At 48.0% G+C, this 26,563-nt stretch overlaps 1 protein-coding gene across 2 annotated transcripts in view; it reads left to right on the forward strand.

Moving 5' to 3' along the window:
- LOC137423927 (uncharacterized) overlaps positions 1-18,791 on the forward strand; it is a 398,662-nt gene extending 379,871 nt beyond the window's left edge. For both annotated transcript variants that reach the window (XM_078774727.1, XM_078774728.1), the window contains 3 exons: positions 15,306-15,374; positions 17,817-17,936; positions 18,264-18,791. The gene's annotated coding sequence lies outside the window, so the exon portion shown is untranslated. The remainder of the gene's footprint in view (positions 1-15,305; positions 15,375-17,816; positions 17,937-18,263) is intronic.
- The last annotated feature ends 7,772 nt before the right edge of the window (positions 18,792-26,563 follow it).

Here is a 26,563-nt window from a genome sequence, read left to right on the forward strand (position 1 = left end):
AGGCAACTTTCGAATACTACGGAAGCCTTTGTAAAATGTAAAAAGGCAATTTCGAATACTACGGAAGCCTCTTGTCAAAGCGACCAAAAATGTAAAAAGGCGATTTCGGATACTACGGAAGCCTTTATCTGCCAGGAGTGTCAAAAGGCAATGTCAAATACTACGGAGGCCTTTTCTCGTCGGATTTTGAATCGCGAAACACCGGAATGCTGGGGAAAGCCCTCTGATGACGATAATGGGATCCCCATGGCCAACACAGCCTCCGGCCACGCTCGCAAAACTGCTGCTGGTGTAGGATCCACCCGCGAGGCTGGACCGACCCATTCGGGGGGCTCAGTCCCGCTCCCAGCTGCCTCGTCTGGCCTGGCTCAAGCCCTTATTCCCCTTATGGTTGAGGGCCATTGTGTTCAGGCCTTGGTGGATACCGGATCTACGGATAGTTTTATCGACCAACGACTTGTGCTCAGGCATGGATGGCGGATCGGGCGGTCTACGAGACGGATCTTCATGGCTTCCCAGGGACTGCGGCTCAGCACGAAAGGGGAATGCCGATTGAAACTCGTGCTAAAGGGACGGGTTTTCCCTGATGTACACCTTATGGTTTTACCCGCATTATGTGCTGATATTCTGCTAGGACACGATTTTCTTAAGCTGCATGGACGTCTGGTAATGGAGTTCGGTGGGCCTGACACTGTTGTTGTGGGGCCGGACGACGCGCTAACGGTGTGCGCCCTAGCGCAAATGGACGTCCGGCCGCTTTCGCTGTTCCCCAATCTAACCTCCGACTGTACCCCCGTCGCGGTAAAATCGCGACGCTACTCTCGCGCGGACATGCAATTCATTGCGGACGAAACGGCTCAGCTCTTGAAGGACGGCATCATAGAACCTAGCAGGTCGCCGTGGCGCGCTCAGGTCTTAGTGGTGCGCAGCGAGGCCCATCGCAAACGCATGGTAATCGACTATTCCCAAACGATTAACCGCTTTACACAGCTGGATGCCTACCCCCTTCCGGGGATGGACGCGCTAGTGCAACAGGTATCCCAGTATTCGGTCTATAGTACTCTCGATCTCCGTAGTGCGTACCACCAGATCCCTATCTCTAGGGCGGATCATATCTATACCGCTTTCGAGTCGGGGCAGCGGTTGTACCAATTTACACGATTGCCCTTTGGGGTGACGAACGGGGTCGCTTGTTTCCAGAGGGCCATGGATGACCTCGTTGCGCGGGAGCACTTAACCGATGTTTTCGTCTACCTCGATAACCTTACGGTTTGTGGATATGACCAAGGGCACCATGACGCTAATCTGAAGCGCTTCCTTGAGGTCGCGCAACGGTATCACTTAACTATGAACGAGGATAAGTGCCGATACTCCCTACGCACCATAGATCTTCTGGGGTACACCGTGACCCATGGCTCTGTCTCTCCGGATAAGGAACGTCTGCGACCTTTGCTCGACATGGCCCCTCCCTGCGATCGGGCGTCCCTGAAACGCGCCCTTGGGCTGTTCGCCCATTACTCCAAATGGGTGCAAAATTTCTCCGCGAAACTTCGCCCCCTTGTGGCCTGCGACACTTTTCCCCTGAGTTCGGCCGCATTGACGGCCTTTGAAGGTCTTAAGACCGACATCGCCCGAGCCGCCGTAGCGACCATCGACGAGAGCGGCTCGTTCGTCCTCGAAAGTGACGCCTCGGATCAGGCCATCGCGGCGACCCTCTCCCAAGGGGGACGTCCCGTGGCTTTCTTTTCACGGACTCTTACCTCCGCTGAGCGGAGGCACTCGTCCGTTGAAAAGGAAGCGTATGCGATCGTCGAGTCTATTCGGCGATGGCGCCCGTACCTACTCGGGCGGAGCTTCCAAATCATCACGGACCAGCAAAGCGTTGCGTTCATGTACGACACCTTACACGCCCAGCGCATTAAGAACGAGAAAATCACTCGCTGGCGTATCGAACTCGCCGACTTCTGTTACACCATCAAATATCGCCCAGGGAAGGATAACCAGGCCGCCGATGCCTTATCACGCCCGACTACATGTGCTGGTATCACCTCGTTGGAGGGCCTACGGGTGCTGCATGCTACTGCGGGCCATCCCGGCGTAACGCGTTTCGCTCATTTCGTGCGGAGTGGGAATCTCCCTTACTCGATTGACGATATCCGCCGTATCTGTCGCGACTGCGCTATCTGCGCGGAAATCAAACCGCGTTTCTATAACCCTCCTATGGGGACTCTGGTGAAGGCTACACGCCCGTGGGAACGCTTGGCGATGGATTTCAAGGGCCCTTTGCCGGTGTCGAGCGGCTCTCGCTATCTGCTCACTATCGTTGATGAGTACTCACGATTCCCCTTTGCTTATATGTGCGCGGACATGACTGCTGCCACGGTGATGCGATGCTTACAGAACTTGTTCTCAATGTTCGGTTACCCGGCCTATGTCCATACCGACCGGGGTGCAGTCTTCTTGTCTCAGGAGGTGCGCGGCTATCTGCTCCAAAACAACATTGCGTCTAGTTACACCACGCCGTACAGACCCCAGGCTAATGGGCAGATCGAACGCTTCAACGGGATTATCTGGAGGGCCGTCATGCTCCATCTCCGGACCCACGGCCGGGGCCTCGATAAATGGGCTTGGTCGCTACCTGCGGCGTTGAACTCAATCCGGGCACTCCTGAGTACGGCAACTAACCAAACTCCCCACGAGTGACTTTTCCACCACCCCAGGAGCTCGGGGTGTATACGGTCTTTGCCCAGTTGGCTCGCTGGGCCCGGGCCGGCCTACCTTAAACGGGCGGTTCGCGCGAGCAAGTACGACCCCCTTGTGGACAAAGTGCAGATTCTCCAGGCTAATCCTGAGCATGCTCGTGTGATGACGTCTGATGGTCGTGAGACTACTGTCTCCGTTCGTCATCTTGCCCCTTGCGGGGTCGACGACCTTAGTAGGGAATCGGACGAACCGGTCGAACCCATCTATGAGACTATGGCCTCTCCCGACGCTCCCATCGCCGACAGTCCACCGACCCTCCCCCCGTCGAGACTGCCCGGGTCCGACGACTTGGCGTTACCCCCTTCATCACCCGACCCTGTTGACGCCTCTGACACCGGGGATACAGGGTTACGAGACGCCGTACCCGGGGAGTTTCGAACGCGTGCTGGCAGAGAAATTCGCCGCCCGGCCCGCTACGGTTGGGCCGACTGATACTCCGCGCCCTATTCATGCTGACGCTCACTCGCTTTTAGCCACGCGGCCGTATAATTCTGACGGGGGGGGTGAATGTAGTGAAATCGTATCCGTACTGAACCCGGGTGGGGATGCTCGCTGCTCGCTGTCATTGTTGTCACCGCTAGGGGCGTGACTATAAGACCCGTTGCTGTGTCAGTGCTCCGAGACTTCTCCCTTGTGACATGTTACATCGGTAGCCTCGTTTATGGTACGCCTTTATAGAATATCTAGCTTGCTTGCATTGACTGATATGAATGGCTTTATGAGATGTCGCATCGTATGCTTATTGTGTATTTCTACTTATAGTCCGGCAGATATGTGAAGAATTGTGGTAGAATTGTGCCTTTGATGATACAAGCATGAAACTTGGCACACAGTTAGGGCATACCCTTACAGTGAAATTTGGATGTAGGGGCATTCCAGATTTCTCCTTGGCCCAAAATGGCGGCCATTTTACAAAATGGCGGCTAAGAAGGACATATTTACCTATTATTTCAGACTTGTCATTTGTGCTGCTATTGAAACACAATGTAATGAGCATATTATAAATTGTCATGTACATGCTATGCAATACCTTCATACTGGGTTCAAAATTGGAATCTACGGTGGCCTATAAGGGGCAGAACAAATGGTTTACCATTGCAATAGACAGGACTGGTCTAGCGGTTTAATTATTTAACTTTGCATGACTATCTGATTTCTCCTGGGTGTAATTTTGGTTCAATACCTTTATATGAACAACTTTGATGTAGCTTTATGAACTTTCCTATCATAGACTAGGTGACTATAAGGAACAATGCAAGGCTAGTGAAAAGTTACGAAAGCGAATTACTATATTTATGATAATAATGTATGTATTTCTTTTTCAGATGATAACTCGACTGCACTGCACCTTCGCTCATTGACTGTAGTAGCTACCTAGATTTGGTTCCCAATTTGTATATTGATTGGATGGTGGTGGTGGATAATGCTTAATTGACAATGGCCAACAAAAATTTCAAGCTATTAGACCCCCAAAGCCCTAGTACATCTGGAACAAACATGCCTTATCTGACAGATTGGGAGAAGTGTGTGTTATGTCAGGAGGTCACCGATGAGGCCCTTGCCTGTCCAGCTGATTCCAAGCGAACCACAGGGTCCGGATACCAAACTCTTGCAGATTATCTCCTCACCTTCAGCCAGATGGGCTGCCTGCCAAAATCTCTAGAACTGTCCCGCCTGGACGATGGTGAAGGTATCCAGTCAACCTTCCAGAGCCACAAGGCTAAGTGGCATGATTCATGCAGACTGAAATACAACAAAACTGAACCGCATCAGGCACAAAAAAGAGAAACGTCTAGTGAAGAAACCGCAAGTGTCTCAAGAAAGTACACCCGTCACAGAGTACATGTAGACCACACACAGCCACAGCCTGAAAAGTGTTTCTTTTGTGACAAACCAGCGGGTACTAATTCTCTGCGAAAAGCTTCCACCTTCGACCTCGATAAACATGTCAGGACAGCTGCCCTGAAACTAGGAGATCAGGCACTTCTTGCTAAACTGAGTGCAGGTGACCTTATAGCACAAGATGCACAGTACCACGTGAAGTGTCTGGTGTCACTTTATAACAAAGCAAGGGCCACAAGCACAACACTGAATGAACAAGATGATATCAATCACGGTATAGCACTTGGAGAGCTAGTGTCCTACATCGATGATGCCCGCACAGATGCTCTTGTGACACCAGTGTTCAAGCTGGTAGACCTAGCAAGACTATACACCACCAGGCTGGAACAGCTTGGAACAGTCTTGACCAGGCGTGTCCACTCCACCAAACTCAAAGATCGAATCATGACATATTTTCCAGACCTAGAGGAGCACATGTCCGGTCGAGATATTCTGCTTGCTTTCAACCAGGATGTTGGCTCAGCCCTTCAGAAGGCATGTGATCACGACACTGACAGTGATGGAGTTTGTCTTGCTAGAGCCGCAAATATAGTTCGTAGAGACATGTTGAAAATGAACTCAACATTTAGTGGTTCATTTGAAGCCCACTGCCAAGAACATTCGGTACCTAATTCGCTTGTATCACTAGTTTCTATGATCTTGAATGGTCCTAACATCCAAGAGCAGTCAAGCCACTCGTCGGTATCAACACCTACTCTCACAATCTCACAACTCCTTATGTTCAACAGTTACTCACGCCGCAGAGAGAGTAGCAGTACTACCACGTCCACGAGGCACAGTCACAATCGGGAGACTCCCCTGCCTGTGTACCTGGGCACCCTTATCCACACAAAGACTCGAAAAAGAGACCTGGTTGATACTATGTTCAACCTGGGTCTCTCGATCTCCTATGACAGGGTGCTTAGCATCTCCACGGACTTGGGGAACAGAATCTGCCGTTTCTTCCAAAATGAGGGTACAGTTTGCCCCCCTGAGCTAAAAAGTGACCTCTTCACAACTGGGGCAGTGGATAACATTGATCATAACCCCAGTTCAACAAGTGCCCACGACTCCTTCCATGGCACTGGCATTTCACTTTTCCAGCACCCAAATAGCGATAGCCGTGGAGTTCAACGGGTAAACCCAGATGACACATCAACAACAGATGCACACCTGCCACAGTCATACACCATCGTACCTCCTGTTGTTCTGGGTAAATGTGACCCACCTGTACCCAAGCTAGCGGGTCCCAACAAAAGCAACTGCCAACTCATCCCTGAAGCAATGCAGATTGAGTACAGGTAACTGATTATTGTGTTTGAACTGTGGACAGTTATATGTGTACCTAAATAACCAAGACTTGTTAACTTGTGTGGACTTGTTTGTTCTTAATTGTGTTCATTATCTTGCATTTTGACAGGTGGCTGGAGCAGATGGAGAAGACAGTGCTATCTGACACACCACTTAAGGGAGACGAGACAGTATCATGGGCTGGATACCATGCCAGCAAGCAGTCTATTCCAGAAGAACCAGAGTGTAGTGTGGCCTTAACTTCATTGCTGCCTCTCTTCTATGACCAGGCAAAATCTGTGGCAATGATTCGTCACTCCATGGATGTCATCAAGAAAGCAATCGATATTCTGAATCCAGGTCAGATCCCTGTAATCACACTTGATCAGCCACTGTACACACTTGCCAAACAGATCCAATGGAGATGGCCAGAAACACACGGAGAAGATCACTTCGTCATGGTCTTTGGTGGACTCCATATTGAGATGGCAGCATGGAAAACCCTCGGTGACCTTCTGGATAGCAGTGGGTGGACAGGCGTTCTGATGCTTGCAGGGGTTGCTACAAGTGGTACTGCTGATTCCTTCCTGAAAGTGACCCATGTGACACGCACACGACGAGCACACCAAGTCACAGCCAGTACTCTCTATCTTCTCCTGAAGGAAGCCTACAGCCAGTTACACCAGTGGACTAGATGAGCGACAGGATACGATACCACTAGATGACTGGTGCGGTGAACAAGCCAATGCAAGTCCACAGTTTCAGTTCTGGTTCCTAATTATGCAGCTAGAACTGGCAGTCCTGATCTATGTGAGATCCGTCCGTGAAGGAAACTTCCAACTGTACACTGATGCTCTGACCAAGCTTGTACCATGGTTCTTCGCCTTGGGACATACAAACTATGCCAGGTGGATCCCAGTTCACTTGCGCGACATGGTGACACTTGCAACAAAGCATCCAACTGTATACGCACAGTTTCTGGCAGGAAACTTCACCATGAAGAAGACTACACGTGCATTCTCTGCCATAGCCTTAGACCAGGCACACGAGCAAAATAATGTATTGGTGAAAGGTGATGGAGGGGCTGTAGGTCTTACGGAGAATGCTGCAGCTTTGCGCCGATGGATGGTGTCTGGTCCAGAGATGGCCAAACTGATCTATAAGTTCGAGGCCACAACAGAAAAAAGAATTAGGAAAACTGAACTAAAACACCATGAACAGACAAAGCACACGCAGGTAGCCTTTGCTCGAGATGTGAGAGCACTCACCCGTGTCATAGGAGAGATGGGGAACCCATTCTGTGACGACAGCAAAGATCTCTTGGTGCTAGACAGCAGAGACCTGGCAGACCCAGCAGTCATCAACACCCTTTACCAGATCGAGAAGCTGGGAAAAGAACAGTATGACACATATGTGAACGAGAGGCTTGTACATCAGACAAAGCCTATCACTGACCCAATAAAAAGAAACAATCTCCCTCTCTTCAGCCGACCCCCAGTCAGAGAGAAGTCAAGAACAGAGTTGAAGGTGGTATCTCTGAAGAATGACTGCGTTCTGTTCTCCAGGCTGTTTATTGCATCCCAGACACGGAATGGAGATCTTGATGAATTCTTTGCACATGAAAACCAAGCTTGTCCCCCTGCATTGTCACAAATGGGCACAATCCGGCTTGGAACCAAGTCTGATCTGGTTGGGTGCTTAGAAGATCTGATCACCTCACGGGAAAATGATGATGTAAGCCCCCCTGTTGAAGTCATGATCCTGGATGGAGCAGCCATCGTGAACATGCTGGCACCTCGTAATGCGAAGACCTTCTCTGAGTATGCATCACTAGTATTCTTGCCATACATCACATCTCAGATACAAAATAAGAGCAGGGTTGATATTATCTGGGATGAATATTTCCCAGACAGTTTGAAAGCCGACACCAGGAAGACGAGGGGTAAAGGCACCAGGAGACGAGTTGAGCCATCTAGTTCCATCCCTCGAAACTGGCAGGCCTTCCTTCGCATAGACGAGAACAAGGTGGAGTTGTTTGACTTTCTAGCAACGAGGATAGCAAACATTGAGACTGACAAGCAAATCGTCACCACAAACCACAAAGAAGTTTTTTGTACACAGCCACGAGATGTTACTGGTCTTTCCCCGTGTAGTCACGAGGAGGCAGATACAAGGATACTACTCCATGTCCAAGATGCAGTCAGACAGGGCTATACCAAGGTGTCAATCCGCACAGTGGACACAGATGTTTTGATCCTTGCAGTGGCAGCAACTGGATATCTTGACATCGATGAACTCTGGGTTGCTTTTGGCACAGGGAAGAATTTCAGGCACTTGGCAGCTCACGAGATGGCTGTGGCACTGGGACCAAACAAGTGCCGAGGGTTGCCATTCTTCCACGCCTTCACTGGGTGTGACACCGTGTCCTGCTTCGGCGGAAGGGGGAAGAAAACAGCATGGGAAACATGGAAAGCCTATGATGAGGTCACCTCAGCTTTCTGCGCACTGGCTGCCACACCAACCATTTCAACTGCAAATGACAACATGGATCCACTGGAGCGTTTTGTTGTTCTGCTCTACGATCGAACAAGCAGCCAGGAACATGTTAACGATGCCCGCAAGCATCTCTTCACCCAGACTGGTAGATCAATAGAGGCTATCCCACCAACGCAAGAAGCCCTCAGACAACACATCAAGAGAGCTGCCTACCAAGCCGGCTTTTGTTGGGGCCAGATGATGATTTGCGCACCTGAGCTCCCATCGCCAAGTGAATGGGGTTGGAAACAGAGTAATAACGGCTGGGGGATATATTGGACAACCCTCACAGAGGCAACTGAGGCATGCCGACAATTGATTAGATGTGGATGCAAGAAGGGTTGCAGGAAACAGTGCAAGTGTGTTAAGGCCGCACTCCAGTGCTCAGCTCTGTGTCACTGTGCAGGGGAGTGCACACGATAGTATACAGGAGGAATAACACACCTGTTACATATACACAAACATGTGGAAGACTGTTTTGTAGACTGTTTTATAGTGAAAGTCACTTCCACAGCGTTAATGTGGCATTTTCACTTCATTTCCATTGTGTTTCTGGAGTTTGCTTAAAATAGCTCAAAAAGTAATTATTTTTGTAAAGAATAAGGACCAAATAAATGTTATGTGAGTTTGTTGACATTTAATTACGATCTTACAACCTGTTTACGTGAAAAAAACATCATAGGTGTGCTTGAGCAATAAGTAAATCTAGTTTTATAGACATCGGTACTGTGTATCTTATTATCCGTAAACGGCCATTTTTAAAATGGCCGCCATTTTGTCCCTTGGAAAAGATTTGAATGCCCCTATATCCAAAAATCTTCCTAGTAGTATGCTCTATCAGTGTTCAAAATTTCATGCTTGTATCACCAAAAGCACAATTTTTTCACATATCTGCTGGGCTATTACAGGAATGATGTGATGATCTAAATGCAATTAAACCAAACCGTTGGACTAAAGTTGTGTGGACCTGAATGGTTTTCCACAACACTGCTCACCCTTAAGGCTCTTGTAAATGCAAGACTAAAGCTAGAATACCGGTTTTTTTAAATGAACAAGAATTTAACATGTTTTAAAGAAAAGTGGGTTTTTAATGATGCCATATGCACACTTGATGATGATGATTTGATAATAACTTTTCCTTGAGACCATTCTATTGTGTTTTGTTTTCTTTGTGACTGAACATAACTGATTTTTTGTACTCTTGTAATAAAAGGAAGAAACAGTCAGTCTCTCTCTCTCTCTCTCTCTCTCTCTCTCTGTCTCTCTCTCTCTCTCTCTCTCTCTCTCTCTCTCTCTCTCTCTCTCTCTCTCTCTCTCTCTCTCTCTCTCTCTCTCTCTCTCTCTCTCTCTGTCTCTGTCTCTGTCTCTCTCTCTGGCTCTCTCGCTTTGAAGAATGGCTCATGCCCGAAACGTCACATCAACTTCTCTCACACTGTACTTTGTGTACCTTTGTCAATATGTCGGCAATAAAATTTGTTCTTCTTACTTTTCCTCTGAGGCTTGCCAACTCTAATCCATATAAAGACTAGTTTTCCATGCAGGGAGGATCATACTCCATTCCTATTTCCATTGATGTCTGAAGAAGGTGGAAGTATTGAAGGCACCAACCAGATTTGGAGCAGCAGAGACAATTGCGCACATCTGGATATCAGAGCTCAATTACAGTTAAGGGAATTTTAATGCAAGCACACCTCGATTTCCTGCAAAAATCTCCCCCTGGAAAGAAGCAATATTTGCACTCAAAGGTTCACACAATAACTTATCGTGACAACAAGTTCCAACGGTTTCATATCACTGGAGAATTTAAAAATATTGGTAGAAAGGATGGTGAAAGTTCTTGTTCTTCTTTGTCATCTTCTTCTTCTTCTTCATCTTTTTTCAATTGCAGAGCAAGGCTGAAAGTGGCATCACTGGCTCGGGATGCGGTCGTGCCGCTGATGCAACACCCCTTTAGGTTATGGCAGGAATTTGGAATTTATTCAGGGTGCCTGAGATAACTTGTCAAATCTTCACGGAGAACACTGTGGGATCTTTAACGTCCACCAACAGGCAGATGGGGCTCCCAGTTTAATGTCCATCTGAGGGACTTTTTGACGGCCCCAATTATCCATACTGATGATAATTTTGCTCTTTTCAAAGGACACCATAGGGTCTTTGACATCCATCTGGTAGACTGGTACTTCAGCTTGACGTCCTTCCGATGGACACATTGACACATCAGTTCAATATAATAGTTGAATTTCTTGATTTTGTGCAATGATATTGACTAACCTGTGCTACACCGGAAGTGACATCATTGTTGGTGAGAATTCTGGGTAAAACATTTTCTTGAAACGCCAAAACTTCCAAAATTGTGAATTAATTATTGACCATTATTTGATATCTTCGTTAAAAGAGAAGAAATCCAGGCCAGTTAAACCAATCTCGTGGATATGTTTCTCAGCTGAGATGGACAGAGCAATCCTGCGCCGATCCCTCCACATTTTATTCATCCAGTCCAACATATGTTATCAAAGGTGCTCATCGACAATATGCTTCCAATTACATAAATCCTGGACTACTTCAGCTACCTTTACACACTGTACCTTACCTTACAACATGTTGAAGGCCTTTTCATCACAAACCATGAGAAGGTGGCCTTCTGTCACTCTTCTTCTTCAGTCGTATTTTCAGCGGAACTCAGATGACATTGATGCTCGGCTCCCAGTCCTCTCGATGAAGCATTCCTGTGTGCAGTTCCTCTGTCTCCACTCCAAGGCCGTATCCCGCTTCAACATGTTGTTGTAGTTGAGAGCTGGCCTGCCCCGCTGCAGCCGTCCATGCTTAGGTGTCCAGAGTAAAAGATTGGAAACAGGTTCGTTTTTTGCGGCGGTGGCAATGCCCAGCAATCCTGACAAGTCTTCTTCTAATTGTACCTGACAGCCTTGAAAATTATACCATAACCGCACTTCTGAAAGCCAGCGGTATCGAGACTCGAGAACAATAAAGTCTACGGAATCTCATGATGTTCAGCACAGGCCAATGTTGCAAACTCTGTACAGGAGTCAAATGCCCCAGGATGCGGTGTAAACACCAAATCTAAAAGAGTTCCTCACCTTTGGTGTGTGAGAGCAGTCGTAATGGAGTGGAGGCAATATAATGGCTTGGCCCTTGAGAGTAGGTCACCCATCTAAAGTTAATGGTGTTCATACGCAGGAAAATAAAAAAAAAAAAGGAAAGTTTTGTCCACCATTGTTGTCACACATGACTCGCGATGATCTATCCACCGTGCTTTCCCATTTGTTCGTGCTCTTTTAACCTGGAACAGAAAAAAGTTATATATCGAGAGTAAATAAACGTTAAAAAAAGGAGAAAAGCAATGGAACAAGAAAATGTAGCTGCAGAATTTGGATTTATAGTCCGATCGAAGGCAGGTGTTGCTACCCTCCTGTGTACGCAACAGCGGAATGACAAGTAATTCTATCCACAGTGAGATTCAAACCTGGAAGAAATGGCATTTATACGGTGTACACGAAACCAAATATTGCACTGACATTCAAAGTTAGGCCTCGTGTTTGTGGAATAAAATATTGGCAGCGGGAACACATGCTTCCTCACTGATGCGCCTTTGCGGTAATGCAGCTTTGGGGAATGCTTTTGAATATGTCAGCAGTTTACAGTGTGATGTGTAACGCCGTCAGTTTTCCCCACGTGCCGTATATGGTTTCCAGCTACGTTCATGGTATATATATATATATATATTTTTTTTTTGAGTAAAACCGCAGCTCAAAAGTCGTTTTTATAGCTGCTGACTACACCCCGCCCTGAAAAGAAAACATCAACTGTATTTTGCCTGTTTGGTTGGTATTCTCATCTGAGCACTTGGTTCATGTGCCAAGAGCACAGGTTCAAATCTCTCTCTTTCTTATTCTCTTCTCTTCTCTTCTCCCTCCCCCCCCCCCCCACACCCCCTCTCTCTCCCCCCGCCCTCTCCCCCTCTCTCTCTCCCCCTCTCTTTCTCTCTCTCCCCTTCTCTCTCTCCGCTTCTCTCTCTCCCCTTCTTTCTCTCCCCTTCTCTCTCTCCCCTTCTCTCTCTCCCCTTCTCTCACTCCACTTCTCTCTCTCCCCCTCTCTTTCTCTCTCTCTCCCGCTCTCTTTCTCTCTCTCTCCCGCTCTCCCTTCTCTCTCTCCCCTTCTATCTCTCCCCTTCTCTCTCTCCCCCTCTCTTTCTCTCTCTCTCTCTCTCTCTCTCTCTCTCTCCCCTCTCCGCTTCTCTCTCTCTCTCTCTCTCTCTCCCCCTCTCCCCCTCTCTCTCTCTCTCCCCTTCTCTCTCTCCCCCTCTCTTTCTCTCTCTCTCTCTCTCTTCTGCTCCCTCTCTCCCCTTCTCTCTCTCCCCCCCCTCTCTCTCTCTCTCTCTTCTGCTCCCTCTCTCCCCTTCTCTCTCTCCCCCTCTCTCTCTCCCCTTCTCTCTCTCCCCCTCTCTTTCTCTCTCTCTCCACTTCTCTCTCTCCCCCTCTCTTTTTCTCTCTCTCCTCCTTCCTTTCTCTCCTTCTCTCTTTCCCCTCTCTCTCTCCCCTTCTCTCTCAACCCCCTCTCTCTCTCCCCCTCCCTCTCTCCTCCCCTCTCTCTATCTCTCTCTCCTCTCTCTCCCTCTCTCCCCCTCTCTTTCTCTCTCTCTCCCGCTCTCTTTCTCTCTCTCTCCCGCTCTCCCCTTCTCTCTCTCCCCTTCTATCTCTCCCCTTCTCTCTCTCCCCCTCTCTTTCTCTCTCTCTCTCTCTCTCTCTCTCTCTCTCCCCCTCTCCGCTTCTCTCTCTCTCTCTCTCTCTCTCTCTCTCTCTCCCCCTCCCCCCCTCTCTCTCTCTCTCCCCTTCTGTCTCTCCCCCTCTCTTTCTCTCTCTCTCTCTCTCTCTCTTCTGCTCCCTCTCTCCCCTTCTCTCTCTCCCCCCCCCTCTCTCTCTCTCTCTCTCTTCTGCTCCCTCTCTCCCCTTCTCTCTCTCCCCCTCTCTCTCCCCTTCTCTCTCTCCCCCTCTCTCTCTCCCCTTCTCTCTCTCCCCCTCTCTTTCTCTCTCTCTCCACTTCTCTCTCTCCCCCTCTCTTTTTCTCTCTCTCCTCCTTCCTTTCTCTCCTTCTCTCTTTCCCCTCTCTCTCTCCCCTTCTCTCTCTCTCCCCTTCTCTCTCAACCCCCTCTCTCTCTCCCCCTCCCTCTCTCCTCCCCTCTCTCTATCTCTCTCTCCTCTCTCTTGCTCTCCCGCCCTCCCTCTCTCTCCTCTCTCTTTATCTCTCTCTGCTCTCTCTATCTCTCTCTCTCTTGCTCTCCCCCTCTCCCTCTCTCTCACTCTCTTTCTCTCTCCGATGTACCATACCTATACTCTTCACAGAGCGGCAATACCACTGAAGCAGCTTTCTGAGCTAGTGTTCTACTGAGTGGTTCGCCATTGCCTTCCCAGCACTAGTTAAGGCAGGAACTTGGAAATTGTTCAGGGTGCCGGTGATGGCTCGCCTACACTTTGCGAAATCGCCTAGGGATCCTTATCGTCCACCAACTAATTCAGGCAGCCAGGTCGCACGCACACACTCATGAATCATCTTGCCTGTGAAACACTGGGATGAGGGCTTATAACAAGGTTACGTTTCAAACCCAGGCGAGACACCTTATTGAGGTGCGTGCATACCTCTAGAGCATCCTGCCATCCCAGGCACTGTATAAGAAAGGATAAATGAATTCCTTAGACACTGGAAAGGTAAAATGAAAAGCAAATGCCTGGGCCGCAAATTGGAAGCAGCGCAACACCAGACGCAAGAAGGGAGAAGCAGTAGATAATCTTGACAAAGCTTGAGACATGTATGTTCGTCCTTTTTGCTCCTATTGAAGCCAGATTTTGGACTATCGGTACTTTTGGGGTTTTCTTCTTTGCTTTTGCATTTGTCATAGATATTTGAGCTTTCTGGCTCACGAATCTTTTCTCAGAAGCAATTATTTAACTATTGATTCAAAGTCAGTGGTAAGAAAGGCATCTTACCCCCATCATCATTGTCACTGCATGACGGGCCGAGCATTACTATTACCTCTGCTGCTGAGGAGTGCTGGTGCAAACGGAATGTATTGACCAGGCATTTTGCAGGGTGGTTGCACTGTTCTCCTCGTGATGGATAAGGTCATGTTGGAGTTGATTGAACTCCTCCCAGTCGTTGCATTTCAAGGCAAGAGTTGATTCACCCTCTCCTCCACTGCAGCCCCGCACCTCCACCTTTTTCACACCGCCCTTCCCACGACAAATATTGTAAATGCCGGTAAACTAATCTTCACCCTGCAAAGCAATTTTGAAGACATTTGAACCATATTTTCGGTTACACGGTCACATTACATGTCAGTCCAGGAAGTAGATAAATCCAGTGTCCATACACTCGTGGAAACGCTACGAGCAGCTGTGGAGTGCTTAATGACGATCCGCTGGGCTTGAAACGGATTGCTTCTGGGTTTCCCGATACCAATGGACTTGAGAAATTGTCCGGTAGGGCTGACTCGCGTTGCTCCCATCTGTCACACGCATGCGTCCATTGACCATGGTACACACTAACCCCCTCGCAGGCAATAATTCAGGGGACGGCTCCATGCTTTGAGCTGTCGGAGAAAGCTGAAGTCATTTGCAAGTTGGGCGAGTCGAAGGGAACTGTTTGACTTGGATGTGCAGGGACTTTGTTGCTTTTACGATCCGTCTTCGCTGGGACGTTTCATGTGTGATAGCTAAATCAACATGGCAGCATAATATTTGATGCTTTCTACGAGTTGTTTTTAGATTATATTTCATGAAGCGTTGCATCCGGTGATTGATTCTATTCCGTACCGTTTCCACCAGGCCCGGTTCGTGATGCATGACTCCTGGTCTCAACAATTCCTGGGCGATACGTCACGGTGGTCACGTCAGGTAATTGTGTCACTGGGCAGTGGGGTGTGAGTCGCTGTTTGAACACTTGTCTGAGAATACTGCAACGTCACCTTTCATTCTCATTATAACACCAAGTGTTAAGTCAATGGCCTGCACATCCTTGGTTGGTTTAAAAATACTTTATTTAAATTACCCCCTCTCCCTCCACCCCCCGCCCCCCAAAAATATAATAATATGTGCACTGCCCAAAGCCATACAAATAATTATTGTTAAATTCTAATTTCTCTCAAACTCAAGAATTGCCAGGTCTGATTATATATTGTCTAATTTTTCGCTTTGCATTTTCATTGAAAAAAACATGTAACGTTTATTGAATTTCCATGTAATTTCTGTGGAGGCAGCCATGTCATGCTTTTGGATGTCTTTGATTGGCTATGAAATGCATTTGACATAACTATGCTGTGAAACGCGCAAGGTGAACAGATTTTTCCTTTTTTTTTTTTTTCTTTACGCGATCGAGGCTCATGGAAGAGCAAGACAGTAGAGGAGGTACACACTGGGAGCAGGGCAGTTGTTGTTGTTGTTGTTGTTGTTGTTGTATAGCCCCAGACAATTCGCTCGAACAAGCTCGTGGCACGGAGGCAGCCAATCATCTCGAAGGTGCGATCCAGAAATCCCCCACATCCGGGACGGTGTACCCCTGCCTTCACAAAGTCAGGGCCACGACAGAGTTGGAGAAAGAGAAAGAAAGAAGAATGAAAGGGCCGGTCCATGGGGACGGATTGGCACTCCGACCATGACCTGCGCGTTGCCCTGACAAATCCAGGCAGCAGGGAAGAATGGTTAAGATGGCCCCTAGCTTGCATTGGGGGGGGGGGGGGTACAACCACCAGGAAGAGGCATCCCAAATAGTTGTGGAGCAGGGCATTTGGGTCAACAGCTGGACACAGATAAGTGAGGGAATGGACAAACTGGAAAAGAGGAGAGATGGAAGGTAATAGCAGACTCAGTGGTGTAATGCTTCGAGCATCCTCTCTGGGTCTGGGACGTCAGCAGTTTGAAACCCGGCCAAATCTTACCAAATACTTAAAAATGCTTCCTTGATTGATGTTCAGAATTTAAAAGGTTAAGAGCATGGACAATTCCCATAGGTTGGCATCCATGGGAAGGAGAAAATTCCTCCTTAGGAAATGCCCCGTTTAGTGCGGTGAGAAAGGCGGCACCATTGTTGTGATGTCGCTGGTACCCAAAGTGCACCGTGAAGTGACGGCACTTCCCCCAAGCTCAGTGGCTGCGGTTGTCTCCTCTAAAAGTCCTGTGTTGTGTCTCATGTATTCGTCTGTATGTCGATGTGTGTGTGGCAGCTCCATGCGAGTCTTAGATCCTATAAAAAAAACACTGCAACCCAGTTGGGTTAGGAAGGGTAGATGGGGGGGGGGGGGGGGTAAAATATGTGGGTAGGGAAGGGTGATAACATGAGGTGGTAGTGCATCACCTGAGCAGAGAGCTCATGGCATGGATGAGTGGAGTGCAGGTTAGCAGAGATAAAATATTCGTTAAAAAACGATTTTAATGTTGTTATTCTGGACGAGTCCCATCAATGTAACGATAAAAACGAACCCTGGGATGAAAAAGAAAAATCCCCTTACCAGCAATTGAGAGACAGTCCCGTGCTTTGAGATAATGGAGAAAGGTAAAGTCATTTGCAAGTCGGGCGTGGGACAGAAACATTACCTATTACCCGCCAACAGCAGAAGTTGTAACATTTGCGCTATCACCGTCGTCATCGATTTTTATGGATTTTATTCTCGGTATACTTTCACAATTATTTTGCCTATTCCAGCAATTCGGCGAAGTAACTCAATGTCATGCCGGCGTCGGGTCGTTTTCCACCTGGGGCTCCTATTGGTATATGCCACACCCCGCAAGGAAAGGCATTTTCAAGGAAACTTTCCTTGAACCGTTTTTTTTCGGCAGGAGAAACGTGAGATGCCTGTTGGCAATCGCTGCCCTCTTTCTTGTGCTGTGATGAATGAAACCGAGCGCAGACGATGGAATCCTTACACGGGACTTCCACGCGGCCTCCTATTTCATTCCTACCCTCCGCCCAAACCGTGACTTGGCTTTAGAAAAACCTTTTCGCTTCAGAAAAGGGCTCTTCGACAACTGCGTGTTTATCTGCAAGTCACATATATATATATATATATTTACGATTTGGCCTAACGTGTTGAGGGGGAGACCGTTAATTATGATGTGCCACTAGTTGGCAATAGGTTTTGGCGAGGAGACTTCTTTGGCGAGTTTGCAATTGCCCTGCGGTACTGCGTATGATGAGTTTGTTGAACATTTTTCTGGCATATTGATAATCTCATTCTTCAACTCCTCCAGTGCTTCTCAAAAGTTAAAAAAAAAAAAAAAATGGGCAGAAATGCACAGGGGCTTTTGTTCGTTCTCGAGTAACCAAAAATGTTATTCCTTCAGGCCTGGCAAGCCAAACTCTGCTCGTACAGCACACCGACTCTGCGCATGGCCTCCTTGACCCCGCTCTCTGCGACATGATATGGCGAGCCACCGCCATCAAAGCCGCCTGCACATCAAAAGGTAACGCGAGCTCCCATCAACCGTCGTGGTCATAGCCAGGAAAGTCTGTAAACTCCATGCCACACAGCCAAAACACTCCCACAGGTCTGCACTCTGCTCTCCTCCCCCTCACCCAATCCCCCAAGCATTGCACCGCATCTGACCCCAGCTGGCCGGCCTATTGACGGTGCTGTCAAAGACTTGTCAGGCCCCCCGAACCGTTCTGACTTCCTGGGGACAATGCTGCTTTTGTAGTGCTGGACACAGTCCTTCTGAAAGGGCTATGGGCTGCATCTCAACCTTGTTTTCTTTCTCTTCTTTCTTTTTCCCCTGCCTCCTCCTCTCCAGGGATTTTACATCACTAAGCCACCACCCCCTCAACCTGTCCACCCTCATTGGCTTTTTTGGCTTTTGTCTCCTGGACCTGTCTACTTCGAACGCAGTCTGCATCACATCTTGTAATCTCAACTGGAACGACTGGACAGGAGACACTCGGAGTTGTATGCGTAATCTCTGTTCAGAAACTGCTGTTTATAAAAAAAATCCCATAAAAAAAAATCCCATAAAAATTCACAATAGTTTTGTGTTGCTTTATCCGCACTCAATATTGTTTATACTGAAAGTAGTTTATAAAAGAGTTGTTGTTTTTGTAGCGCCGAGAATTGGGTGTACAGCTCAGTGTGAGGCCTACCTTGAAGCTGTGTGCTGCATGTGGCCATGAGACACCATTTGTATATATTGACCACAAGAATGGGGGAATGTTTTTACTCGCAACACTTTCTACCCCATCCGTCATCTTTACTTTAATATTCCTCCTTTCTCATTCCATTTTTTCCCTCGTCCCTTTTACGTATGTAATAAATAAGCAGTCCCTAAGCCAGCTGTCTTGACCCGCTATACTCAGTTTGATGTCTAACGTCACACCTTGTAACGTCACACCTTGTAACGTAGCAACGGTTTAGCGGATGAATTGAATAATGTACGTTTAATATCATTTGCCATTATGGTTTAAAGTAGATCTTCACAGGCGTCATATTTATGATTTTGTATTGTTATGAAAACTTGTGAAATGAAATTCGGGCACACACGCTTGTAATGCCATGTCTGATGTGGGTTCCATTCTAGAGGCTGCTCACGTACCTGGCCAGGACAGGAGACAGACACCACCGGCTATATTATTGGAGTAAATGAAAACAATAATAAAAATCAATAAAAGCAACACGACGACCTTCATAAGGTAATGGGGCCTCCACCATGGAAACACCACTATGGGACACCCAACAACTTTCATAAGGTCATGGAGCTTCAGCCATAAAAACACCACTATGGTACACCCAACAACCTTCATGATGTTATGGGGCCTCCACCATAAAAACACCACTATGTTACACCCAACAACCTTCATGATGTTATGGGGCCTCCACCATAGAAACACCACTATGGTACACCCAACACCTTTCATAAAGTCAGGGGGCTTCCGCCAAAAAACACCATTATGGTACTGGTACACCCAATAAGGTACACCCAGCAACTTTCATAAGGTGATGGAGCCTCCGCCATAGAAACACCACTATGTTTCGCCCAACAACCTTTATACGGTTAAGTGGCCTCTGCCAAAGAAAAAAGCACCACTATGGTACGGCTGGTGCCCGAACGACCTTCATAATGTTAAGAGCCTCCACCATAGAAACACCACTGTGGCTCCCCAACAACCTTCATAACAAGGTTAAGTGCGACCTCAGTAATGGTATGGAGCCTCCACTATAGAAACACCACCACTATATAGCCCCAAACGACCTTAGTAATGATATGGAGCCTCCACCACAGAAACACCACCACTATATAGCCCCAAACGACCTTAGTAATGGTATGGAGCCTCCACTACAGAAACACCACCACTATATTGCCCCAAACGACCATAGTAATGGTATGGAGCCTCCACCACAGAAACACCACCACTATATAGCCCCCAAACGACCATAGTAAAGGTATGGAACCTCCCCCATAGAAACATCACCACGATATTGCCCCAAACGACCATAGAAAGGGTATGGAACCTCCACCACAGAAACACCACCACTATATTGCCCCAAACGACCATAGTAATGGTATGGAATCTCCACCATAGAAACACCACCACAATATAGCCCCAAACGACCATAGTAATGGTATGGAGCCTCCACCATAGAAACACCACCACTATATTGCCCCAAATGACCATAGCAATGGTATGGAACCTCCACCATAGAAACACCACCACTATATTGCCCCAAACGACCATAGTAATGGTATGGAACCTCCACCATAGAAACACCACCACTATATTGCCCCAAACGACCATAGTAATGGTATGGAGCCTCCACCATAGAAACACCACCACTATATTGCCCCAAACGACCATAGTAATGGTATGGAGCCTCCACCATAGAAACACCACCACTATATTGCCCCAAACGACCATAGTAATGGTATGGAACCTCCACCACAGAAACACCACCACTATATTGCCCCAAACGACCATAGTAATGGTATGGAGCTTCCACCACAGAAACACCACCACTATATTGCCCCAAACGACCATAGTAAGGGTATGGAACCTCCACCATAGAAACACCACCACTATATTGCCCCAAATGACCATAGCAATGGTATGGAACCTCCACCATAGAAACACCACCACTATATTGCCCCAAACGACCATAGTAATGGTATGGAGCCTCCACCATAGAAACACCACCACTATATTGCCCCAAACGACCATAGTAATGGTATGGAACCTCCACCACAGAAACACCACCACTATATTGCCCCAAACGACCATAGTAATGGTATGGAACCTCCACCATAGAAACACCACCACTATATTGCCCCAAACGACCATAGTAATGGTATGGAGTCTCCACCATAGAAACACCACCACTGTATTGCCCCAAACGACCATAGTAATGGTATGGAGCCTCCACCATAGAAACACCACCACTATATTGCCACAAACGACCATAGTAATGGTATGGAACCTCCACCATAGAAACACCACCACTATATTGCCCCAAACGACCTTAGTAATGGTATGGAACCTCCACCATAGAAAGACCACCACTATATTGCCCCAAACGACCATAGTAATGGTATGGAACCTCCACCACAGAAACACCACCACTATATTGCCCCAAACGACCATAGTAATGGTATGGAACCTCCACCATAGAAACACCACCACTATATTGCCACAAACGACCATAGTAATGGTATGGAACCTCCACCATAGAAACACCACCACTATATTGCCCCAAACGACCTTAGTAATGGTATGGAACCTCCACCATAGAAACACCACCACTATATTGCCCCAAACGACCTTAGTAATGGTATGGAACCTCCACCACAGAAACACCACCACTATATTGCCCTAAACGACCATAGTAATGGTATGGAAACTCCACCATAGAAACACCACTACAATATAGCCCCAAACGACCATAGTAATGGTATGGAACCTCCACCATAGAAACACCACCACTATATTGCCCCAAACGACCTTAGTAATGGTATGGAACCTCCACCACAGAAACACCACCACTATATTGCCCTAAACGACCATAGTAATGGTATGGAAACTCCACCATAGAAACACCACTACAATATAGCCCCAAACGACCATAGTAATGGTATGGAACCTCCACCATAGAAACACCACCACTATATTGCCCCAAACGACCTTAGTAATGGTATGGAACCTCCACCATAGAAACACCACCACTATATTGCCCCAAACGACCATAGTAATGGTATGGAACCTCCACCACAGAAACACCACCACTATATTGCCCCAAACGACCATAGTAATGGTATGGAACCTCCACCACAGAAACACCACCACTATATTGCCCCAAACGACCATAGTAATGGTAAGGAACCTCCACCACAGAAACACCACCACTATATTGCCCCAAACGACCATAGTAATGGTATGGAACCTCCACCATAGAAACACCACCACTATATTGCCCCAAACGACCTTAGTAATGGTGTGGAGCCTCCACCATAGAAACACCACCTTCTAAATCGGTTTGATATATGCATATTGTATTATTTATTTATGTATCTGAAGTCCATTATTGTTCAGAGACTTTGGCACATGTTCCACGTTATGTAAACATCTTTACACTCAGAGTTATGTTCATTCTTATCTTCCCACGGACTCGTTCACATGAACCGGAGGATGGCCTCAAACAGCCGTCGGTTTGTCCTTCCCACTCAGAGAAAACAAGCCGCTATTTTTTTTTACTCCGGCGCTTCTAAAATCTGAACAAGATGTAGCGAATGTGTGTTATACTCATGTGTATAAACTATAAACGTAGCTGTGCTATTTACGTTTCACGGCGTCTGCGAGAAGCTTATTGCGGGGTGGAGGAGGAGGAGGAAGAGGAGGTCTTGCATGATGTCAGGATCTAAAAATAAGCACCTGACGCATTGGTGACACCAACATGATCACGAAGGCCAGTTGACTTCCTCCCTTTCGATAATTCCGAACGAGTTGCATCTTTACAAACGCCATTGCATCTTTACAAACGCCATCTTCGTCAGGAAGCCGCATTGAGAACGATGAGGTAGTTCACTTGGACACTCGTTGGTTGGCTTGGTAAGCATTAATAATATAGTTAGGCCTAGGCCTACTACAAGGCCAACGAGAAGAGGTCATCGTTAAAGATAAATTATCTCAAAAAAGGTTGTTTTCTCTTGAGGTTTCCTAGAGTCCCAACAAAGGACACATGGGGAGGGGTAGAAGATTGGGTGGTGGAGGCTGGGGAAGGGTTGGGGAAGGATGGAGAATTAGGTAGGGGAGGGGTGGATATTGGGGTAAGGGTAGAGGATGGGTGGGGGAGGGTGGAGGATTGGGTGGGGGAAGGTAGATTATGGGGTAGTGTCGGGGTGGAGTGGTGGATTAGGTAGAGGAGGGGTGGAGAATTGGGTAGGGCGGGAGGAGGATTGGGTGGGGAGGAGTAGAGTATTGGGTGGGGGAGGGGAGATTATGGCCATATGGAGTAGTGTTGTGGTGTGGTGGTGGATTACGTAGGGGATGGGTGGAGGATTAGGTAGGGGAGGGAGAAGGATGGGGTGGGGAAGGGTGGAGGATTGGGTAGGGGAGGGAGGAGCATGGGGTGGGGAAGGGTGGAGGATTGTATGGGGAAGGGTGGAGGATTATATGGGGAGGAGTGGAGGATTGGGTAGGGGAGGGGAGATTATGGCCATATGGAGTAGTGTTGTGGTGTGGTGGTGGATTACGTAGGGGATGGGTGGAGGATTAGGTAGGGGAGGGAGAAGGATGGGGTGGGGAAGGGTGGAGGATTGGGTAGGGGAGGGAGGAGGATGGGGTGGGGAAGGGTGGAGGATTGTATGGGGAAGGGTGGAGGATTGTATGGGGTAGGGTTGGGGAAGGATGGAGAATTAGATAGGGGAGGGGTGGATATTGGGGTAAGGGTAGAGGATGGGTGGGGGAGGGTGGAGGATTGGGTGGGGGAAGGTAGATTATGGGGTAGTGTCGGGGTGGAGTGGTGGATTAGATAGAGGAGGGGTGGAGAATTGGGTAGGGGCGGGAGGAGGATTGGGTGTGGAGGAGTGGAGTATTGGGTGGGGGAGGGGAGATGATGGCCATATGGAGTATTGTTGTGGTGTGGTGGTGGATTACGTAGGGGATGGGTAGAGGATTGGGTAGGGGAGGGAGAAGGATGGGGTGGGGAAGGGTGGAGGATTGTATGGGGAAGGGTGGAGGATTGTATGGGGAGGAGTGGAGGATTGGGTAGATTATGGCCATATGGAGTCGTGTTGGGGTGTGGTGGTGGATTACGTCGGGGATGGATGGAGGATTGGGTAGGGGAGGGAGGAGGATTGGGTGGGGAAGGGTGGAGAATGGGGAGGGAGGAGGATGGGGTGGGGAAGGGTGGAGGATTGTATGGGGAAGGGTGGAGGATTATATGGGGAGGAGTGGAGGATTGGGTAGATTATGGCCATATGGAGTCGTGTTGGGGTGTGGTGGTGGATTAGGTAGGGAAGCGGTGGATATTGGGGTAAGGGTAGAGGATTTGGTGGGGGAGGGTGGAAGATTGGGTGGGGGAGGGTGGAGAATTGGGTGGGGGAGGGTGGAGAATTGGGTGGGGGAGGGTGGAGGATTGGGTGGGGGAGGGTGGAGAATTGGGTGGGGGAGGGTGGAGGATTGCGTGGGGGAGGGTGGAGGATTGCGTGGGGGAGGGTAGATTATGGGGTAGTGTCGGGGTGGAGTGGTGGATTAGGTAGAGGAGGGGTGGAGGATTGGGTAGGGGAGGGAGGAGGATTGGGTGGGGAGGGGTGGAGTATTGGGTGGGGGAGGGTAGATTATGGCCATATGGAATAGTGTTGGGGTGTGGTGGTGGATTAGGTAGGGGAGATGTGGAGGGTTGGGGGGGGGTGGGGTGGTGCATGTATGGGGTGGTTTAGGGGGGGGTGTTTAGGGGTAGGTGTAGGGGTGGGGTGGGGGTTAGTCGGGGTGGAGGATTGGGGGGAGGGATGGAGGATGGGGTGCGGCAGGTTAATATGGGTGATTGAATGTATACGTACTTGTCCAATGACACTGCTAATTGATCCATACCATATTCCCATGATGTATGTCGTTCAAGCAAAGCCATTCGATGACCATTAAATAAATTCAGTTTACTGATTAAATAGACGACCATACCGAAACGGAGACCTTCACTCCCAACCACCCGGCACCGCCCCAACTCGAATCTGTTTTGTTTGACAGTAAATGTGCTGGAATGAGTGTGGACAGAGGAGCTTCGTGGTCAATGGCGAGACGAAACAAAGCGACCCGAGGTAGTCATGCGCAGAGGTGACTGGAAACCGCCCACATGACCTATAGACATTGATCGAGGGAGTAGGGGTCCAAAAGGGTCTTGTCCATTCGACCTCCCATAATGTTACCAAATCTCTGGCTGCGCCTCCTCTAAAACGCAAATCCATTCCCATGAGGAAGATCCTTGCAGGTTTTAAAGGCACACCTGGTGGCCGATTGGCCGAGACCTAGAGGTACGCGCACTCGCCTCGAGGCTTCCAGGCTGGGTTCGAATCCAGACCCGGCTATAAACTGTTCACAGGCACGTGATTCATCAATGTGGGTGCCGTCCCTCGGATGGACGTTAAACCAGGTGTCCCGGCTACTGGCATCTGTTGGTGGACGTCAAGGATCCCATATAGTGCGAAGAGTAGGCGAGCTATCGCTGGCAACCTGGAACAAATAACAAATACCTGCCTGAACCGACAGGGGGCACTGCATCAGCGGGTCAGCCACGCCCCCAGCCAATCATGCTTATCAATGCAATGCAGCCATGTGCTGCCTGCCTCCAAAAACGAAGAAGAGGAACATAAAGATGAAGAAGAATCCCCTAGTAAAACACGCTTCGCTGTTTTTATTTCAACAATACACCGACGTCGAATACCTGAGCAAACCTGCTGGAGTAATTTCGCCAGGTTTGTTTCGAACGTCATCACTAGTATCGTAACGTATAATAAAATGTGCCACCAAATACATCACCATAGGTAGTATTGCTATAAGATGACGGACATTTCTTCACACGTTTTGTTAACGATCTTCATAAAAGCGTGAGTTTATTTTTATTCAACAACGTATATTTAATGATGAAATAAATTTCTTTTTCCGTATACTGTATATATAAGACATACGCAATATGGCACCATTTTTGACACGCCCCTTCAGACGTGTTCCGTACAAGCCCCTCCCCTCCAATTGCCCCTCCCACAGTCGCCTCCTGTCCTTTCTGTCTGACGTCCTACTCGATTATTTTCTCAATTGCAATTTCCTCGATTTGGTCCTCACCCTCCCCCCCCTCCCCCCCCCCCCCCCCCGCGACTCCGATACGCGCAGGTAGTTAGTTAGGAAGATGACCATTCCACACGTGGCCTCGCCTGTGCGTACGTGTAGCGAAGGACACAACGCAAGTGAACGTACCTGCAGAATCCGTTTGTTCCTCTGCCCACTCTCGACTGCCACCTGCAGCTGCTACACCGCTAAAGACTCTCGCTTCGCTGTATCTGCACCTCACATACATATAATATATTTCATCCAGTCAATAGATTTTCTGTTCTTCAACAGTCAAGCAAATTGTTCTGCCTCGCTGCTTTTACTCTGGTGTAGTATTAATCTAATCAGGATTGATGGTGGGGTGGTTGAAATAATATATTGCAATTAGCAATGGCAAAATGTATTCCATTTTTACATTTTAATAGAGCCAGGACAACGTATAAATCCCACAAACTTTCGGGTTTTCTTTTGTATTTGCGTTCTGGACTGAATATATATATATACTACCGGTCAAAAGTTTTAGAACACCTCAATTTTTCCAGTTTTTATTGAAATTTACGCAATTTAATGTCTCAATGTACTCTGAAATTAAGCAGAGAACAAATAAACAATTGGAGATAACAAAGAAATCATAGAATCATTTTGTTTAACAAAATTTAATTAAAATTTTTGGCTCGGCAAAGTAGCCACCTTTTGTAGATATAACCGTCGAACACACTCGTGGCATTCTTTCTACAATGGAAATCAAATATTGTTCGGGAAGTTCTTCCCAACACTGTTACAGAAGTTCCCA

This window comes from Myxine glutinosa, chromosome 3, assembly GCF_964187855.1.
Source record: "Myxine glutinosa chromosome 3, kmMyxGlut1.1, whole genome shotgun sequence".
Classification (NCBI taxonomy): Eukaryota; Metazoa; Chordata; class Myxini; order Myxiniformes; family Myxinidae; genus Myxine; species Myxine glutinosa.